Genomic DNA, 6,652 nt, shown 5'->3' with positions numbered 1-6,652 from the left:
CTAGTGCCTAAATTGGGGTCTTGAAATACCATTCCCCATTAAAATAATAAATTTTTTAAACAGGAGGATTTCTTAGAGAAATGGCTGATTCCAGTTTTAAAGTAAGAAATGTACAAAATCATCCTGAAACATTTTGTCATGTGAAATAGCAGAAAGCTATCAAAGACTTCTACAGTCATGTCAAAAAGACCCAGGAGCCAACTGAAGAGGTTCTCACAGGGCAAAGGAATAATTTGAGTTTCTATAAGGAATATGATTTACAACAGATTGAAACACTAAAAGCATTTAAAGTCACAGTTCATAATAGTAAACTGATCATCATTTGAACTGATTAAGTTAAAAATTAGATAAGTACAAGAATTTCTCTTGCCTTTCCTGTTTGAACTTTACTACTCAGGAAGCAAATAGTAGAGGAGTAGACACATCTCATTACAAAATTATTCCAGGTAATAAATGAAAACAAAATGGTAGAACTGGAATTTCTAGTCCAATATTTTGCAACTCCTAATAAGTTCATGGATCTAGACATGGAACATTTACAGCTGATAACACCAAAAAAAGAAGACATTATAAACCTCCTGATCAAAGAATATACCACCACCTATAGTCTTGCTAAAGGGATCAAACTACAGTCTGTTGAAGCCTCTGGATCCAGCTGCCAATTTGCAGGATAGAGAGGAATATGCTGAACCATCCATGAAAGTGCAATTCCCAGGCCTAAGTTCTTTAACAGATATTGTAAGAAAAAAGACAAGAAACATATCAAGTTTAAAAAAAAAAAAAAAAGGGTGAGGGGCAAGATTCCCATTTGTGTGATAAAGAAACCAAAAGGAAGTGTTACTTTGGAAGTAAGGAGGGGACTGTGTTTGGCATGGAGTACATGCAGGAGTTTCTCAGATGACTGGCAGTTACATTTTTTGACCTGGTAGTTATGACAAGAATGTTCACCCTATAATAATTCATTAAGCTACACATTTTTACCTGAGTTTTATTTTACAATAAACAGATTTTCTTTAACAATCAATTAACAGCTGGAGCTGTCCATAAGGGAGTTTCTTGACTTCCGGCTTTGTTACACACCCAGACCTATATATAACTCACTCACTGGCCATTTTCCAACACTTTCAGTTCAGATTCCCCAGTCAACTCCCAATCTACCTCTATCAGAGCCCTGCTGTTTGCACCCGTACATTCCATTTAAGTAGCTCGGATCCTACTGCTACTGCTACTTTTAGGGTTAAACAAAAAAGTACTGAGATTTCAGACACAGTGACAATGTTTCTCAGCCATTTTTAAACCATATGCCTTTTAGAGAAATGTAAGACTATCATATGTACACAAACACATGTATGCACACACACACTCAAGGTGATATGCCCTAGATCAGATCTTTTTCATATCACCATTAGCAGGTTGTAATAGATATGTAATTTCTACTGTAATTTTTTTTCAATTTCAAAATATTAAAATCCTGAATGTTTTTTCAAACTAAAACTGTCCCCTACCCCAATCTATCACTATCACACATGACAATCTATTCATCCTCCCTAGAAGGTGTGTCTCTACCAGCATCCTATTAAAAACTGTTACAGATGAACATACAATGATAATATTAATGGTAACAATTTCTAAACAATATGTACCAGACACTATATACTCTTCTCTCTAATCCTTGCAAAATCTGCAAGGTAGGTATTTTCATCATCCTTATTTTATAGATGAGAAAAACTGATACTCATAGAAATTAAGACATCTCAAAGTCCCTCAGCTAAATAAGCATTATTGAATAAGATAAAAAGCTCTTTAAATGGAAAATAGATGACATGTCTCATATAACCATTTAAAAATATGTATATTGGAAGAAGAAAAGATCAAGATCAGGAATGCACCATTTCAGGCCAAAGTAAAAGGAGTTTCTTATAGGCTGATTTAACAATCTCAGAGGGCCATAAGAAAGTAGATGGTATAGTGGAAAGAGGACCAAATTGGCAGCTAGCAACTGAACTTTTAGTCCTGGCTCCAACACAAAGTGGTTCTATTATACTGGGTAAGTCACTTTATATTTTCTATATCTTAAAATGAAGAAGACTGACAAGGAGTATTCTAATGCTCAGTATTATAACTTCATGATTTGAGAGTCATTTCTATAGCTATCGATATGAAAGGAATATGGAAATGGAAAGGGTATCTCAGGCAGTTAAATGCTTTAGGATGTTCAAAGGTTGGGAATTTCAGGGTGAGAGCCAGTAAGTAGCCATGCTTAAATGAAGAAAGATGGATCTACCCCATGTTAGTCTCACTGTAAGACAGAAATGTGCAAATGCATATATAAAAATTAATAAAGGGAAAACTATTTATGTTGATAGTAATAACTTCGTGTACGGAATATGTGCCTCTGTTGAGCAAATAGTACCCTTGCTATTGTTTTATAAAGCACCAGAATGATGAATAGCAACTTGGGAAAACAAAAAAAAAATAAAGAGCTACATGCCAAGGCCAGGCTTCAATAAAACACTTAGGCAAAGAAAACAATGTTGATGCTGGCCACACCTTCCACAAACCATGCTCAGGATCTCGACACTTGAATGTTGAGGTGGTACTTAAAATTCAGTAAGTCTTATTTTCTCAAAGTCTTCACTGCTATAAACAACTATTTTCAAAATATCTACTTGATTAGAGCATAATGTCAAAAGTCACAAAATGTAAAAAGAAATATAAGGCATGTCCCTGACCACAGAGAACTTAGTACAAAATGCATGGGAAATCAAGAAAATAACTGAAGATACTGAGTGCATGCCTATGTGTACAACCATTTGCTTTAGAATTTAAATCATATTTCCCACAGAAACAACAGCACAGAAAATGGTGAGATTTCCAGGTCCTTCCTCAAACTTATTTAATGCATATTTAGTGGAGCCTGAGTTTTTCTTAATTCCTTAATTCTCAAAGTGATTCTCAGTCTGAGGAGCTGATGGAAAGTATATAGCTGAAAACGCATATCCAATATTGTAACTTTACAATTAAAAAATGAAAACAATTTTTCATAACACAAAAAATACTACAAATAAATTTAGAAGTAAATGGTAGCTATAATTTATACATACAGTACTATGCACTAAGTACTGCTCTAATTGCTTTCTATTCCATATAACTTACGTACCTTCATTATTTCACTCATTTTACTATTAAAACCCCAAGGAGGAGGTACTATCAATATCCTATATTAAGGTGAGTAAACTAAGAGAAAGCAAGGTTAAATAATTTTCCCAGTCACAGAGCTCAACAAAGCTTTTTGACTGGCAGAGATATACAAAAGATAAACTATTTTCTGAGTAACCTGATCACCCAACATTTGTCACTGGGGCTGAAAATAAGGCTGGAGGCATAAGGGCACTCATATATATTCTTACAGTTCCATAACTGCTTTTTTTGAGGACTACATAGACTAAAATGAAATGATTCAAAATAGTACGGCCCCAAAGAATCCCATATTGTTTATACCACAGATTGGCTCACACAAAGGCACAAGCATATATGTACACAGATGTTCACTATAGCAGTGTTTGTGATGGCCAATAACTGGAGACAGGCTAAATACATTTTGATGTTTCTATAAGGGAATGCTGTATAGGCTATTTTTTTTTAATGAGGTAGTTTTACATTTATGGATATAGGAAAATACCTAAATATAGTATTAAGTGACAAAAGAAAAGTGTAGAATAGCATGTATCTTATGATTCCACTTACTAAGAGAGGAAAAGGAGTGGAAATATATATATGTGCTTGAATATGATCAAAAGTTTAAGAAATTATTTACAGTGCTTACTTCTGGAAGGTGGAGAATGGGGAACAGGGTCAGTAGAGAGAGATTTTTGTTTTTATATTATATCCTTTTGTATTAAATTTCATTTTACCAAAAGCACATACTGATTTTAAAATAGCTTAATTAAAAATAGAGCATTATAGAGCCTAAGCTCCACTTATATAGTGGTTCCTAACAATAAACTGGTATGCAATGATCAGTAATGAGATGTTTTAAATAATTTATTCTTAACAGTAGTTAACCTAGAGAAGTTTATGAATGATCTATTTTTTTAGTAAACAAGAGTAAAATCAACATCCTTTTATTTAATTCATTAATGCAAAGAACGGAAGAGAGGAGGTCTTTAAGAGTCAAGCAGGAGAAAAGAATTATCTCCTATAGATGATTATTTTTAGGAGAGGCTGCATCCCAGAAGAATGGAGGTTCTCAAAAAAAATTTTTTTAAGGGTGAGAGGTCCCCTTAGTCTGGAAGTCATCAGAGATGAAAGCAGCCTTCTTGAAAAATAAGGAAATATCTTTAAATGGACTCCAAATTGGGTTGGAAGAATCTCAGGGAGTGTGCAAGGATTCTCATCCTTTGGAAAATATGCTTTTGCATATTTTATAAGTAATATATTTACGGTTTCATTTATACATTACCCATAATTAAACATACAATATTTGGAAGCTGCTTATTCAAAATGTTTTACTGATAGGGAGTACAATTAAAAATGTTTGGAAACTACTGATGTAGTCAAATAAATCTAACGTGGAGAAAAGGAAAGCATTTAATGATCATTCCATGGTCAAGGGATGAAAAGTAAATGCTGTGAAACTGTACAATGCCTGCAATTTTTGAAGTCTCTTCAATTTTTCCCTATGACCAAATCCTGCCATGTTCCAAAAGATCATTTCTTGGTTTTGTCCATTTGTAATCCGACATCATCCAAATTTAAATTTACTTCATGCTTCAGGAAAGGCCTTCATCCAAATTTACTTCATGCTTCAGGAAAGGCCTTCAGTCTCTCCGTAGGGAGTTCTTTACTGTCATCTTGATTCTATAAAAGCTCAGAAAGTTTCCAGCTACTTCCAAAAATGAATGTACTTATCCAGTGATTTTTAAATATATCTGTCCTCTCCCCACAGACCACCTGGAACTCTTTAAGTAAGTCAGACAAATAAAGTCATTTGTCAAAGGGCACATCCTCCCCTTTACACTCCTACACACCACTCGCGTTATGTACAATAAACACCCTCCACACCACCAAATCAAGTTTTTCCTCCAGAACTCTCTTAACGGGTCCCTTTCCTCTAACAGCCTGCCAACCTCTGATTCCTGGAATGTTAGTGTTGATGAGATTGCAAGGATCAGTCTTCTCTCCGAATCATTCCAGCAACTTCTTAGCAGGACCTTTCGACAGGCCCTAGTTTGCGTTAATATCTCCAATGTTTCTGTGTTCTCCGCCCTTACGACCTTTGTTTTGTTTGGGTTCCGCCTCCCCTTCCGGATACTAAGTTTAAGGCCTGAGCGCAGGGGCCCGACAGGTTTTCTCCGACGTCAGCTGCTGCGTACCCAGGCCAGCCCATGCAGGCCGCTCAGGAAAAAGGCCGTGCGGGCAGGACTGACCCGAGCGCTTTTCTCTGTCGCTCCGGGAAGAGAAAAGTCCTGGGGAGGAGGGAGACCGCGCATATATGTGCTGAGGCCGCGCAGAGCGACTCCGAAACCCTCCGACGGGGCCGGCAGGTGTGTGGGCGACTAGAACTAGGCCAGGTAGGTGAAGGGAGACCAGTGAAGGGCCGGATCCCGGAGTGAATAAGGGAGAGGCGGGGCGAAGAGGGGACCCGATTGTGGCTGCTTCGGCAGCTCCCGGGGCCCTGTGGCAGGGGTGACCGTTAAGAGACTCAAGGAGGGGAGGAGTTGGGGATCGTCCCCCACTCACCTGGAAGAGGCTACCGCCACAGGCTCCAGTTGCCCCCTCCCAAATTTAAGCCACGTCAGCTCTGGAATCCCGAACGCGACACCTACCACTGCCGCGCCGGGCCAAGGGACTCAACCACTCGCAGTTGGGACGGAAGATGGGATTAAGACATAGGCCAATCAGGGCTCTCAGCAGAGCGTTACCAAGGAGATCAGGCACGCCTTGTTTGTAACTAACCCATTAACAACGAAGGAAACCAATCAACGTCAGGAAATGTTCCGCTTCCGCAAAGAAACAGCCAATGGACTCTAAAGAGTGGAGGAGGGGCGGAGTGAGACACGAGCTAGTGTTCCGGAAGAAGATCCGGGGAAGAGCCGGAAATGCCGGGAGGGCGGGCGTTCTGGGAAAGGTCAGGTGTTTCCAGTGTGAGGTGGCTCTTGCGGCTCTTTTCCAATTGCAACGGCGCATCGGTCATGACTGTTCAAGACTACGGCATTTGCTGAGACCCCGTAATGCAGACAACAGCTGACATTAGTATTGTTGAATGAGCCGTGAGAAGAGAGTACAGATTTGGATTTTGCTGTTACGAGTCATAAAATATTAGAGTCGGAAAGTAGGTCGTCTAATATGACCTTTTAATTTTACTGATGAAAAATGAGAACCCGATTAAAGTGACTTGCCCAAAGACAAATAGAGCGATTTAGTGATGGAACTCGGACTGGATCAGAGATGTCTCTAAGGATATGAGTGAGACAGAAAATAGTGAATACTAGGAAAGTGCCTCTTAGGAAGTGGCGCTTGCGCTGGGCCTTAAGCAAAAGGTGAGATTTGAGAACCCCGGTACTAGAATGCGAGTCAATGAGGAGCTCCAGTAACAGTCACCCAAATAATGCATGCGCTCCTTAAGCCCCTAAAGAAAGGGGAGACAATA

At 38.6% G+C, this 6,652-nt stretch overlaps 1 protein-coding gene across 6 annotated transcripts in view; it reads right to left on the bottom strand.

Moving 5' to 3' along the window:
• GOLGB1 (golgin B1) overlaps window positions 1-5,974 on the bottom strand; it is a 95,008-nt gene extending 89,034 nt beyond the window's left edge. The window contains exon 1 of one of the 6 annotated variants that reach the window (XM_011372107.2): window positions 5,743-5,974. The gene's annotated coding sequence lies outside the window, so the exon portion shown is untranslated. The remainder of the gene's footprint in view (window positions 1-5,742) is intronic. The other 5 variants (XM_023521974.1, XM_011372033.2, XM_011371811.2 and 2 more) reach the window with 5 other exon arrangements.
• Between the last annotated feature and the right edge of the window lie 678 nt (window positions 5,975-6,652).

Source organism: Pteropus vampyrus, unplaced genomic scaffold, assembly GCF_000151845.1.
Source record: "Pteropus vampyrus isolate Shadow unplaced genomic scaffold, Pvam_2.0 Scaffold1, whole genome shotgun sequence".
Classification (NCBI taxonomy): Eukaryota; Metazoa; Chordata; class Mammalia; order Chiroptera; family Pteropodidae; genus Pteropus; species Pteropus vampyrus.
The sequence above is the reverse complement of the archived record's forward strand: the minus strand, read 5'-3'. Positions and strand labels throughout refer to the sequence as shown.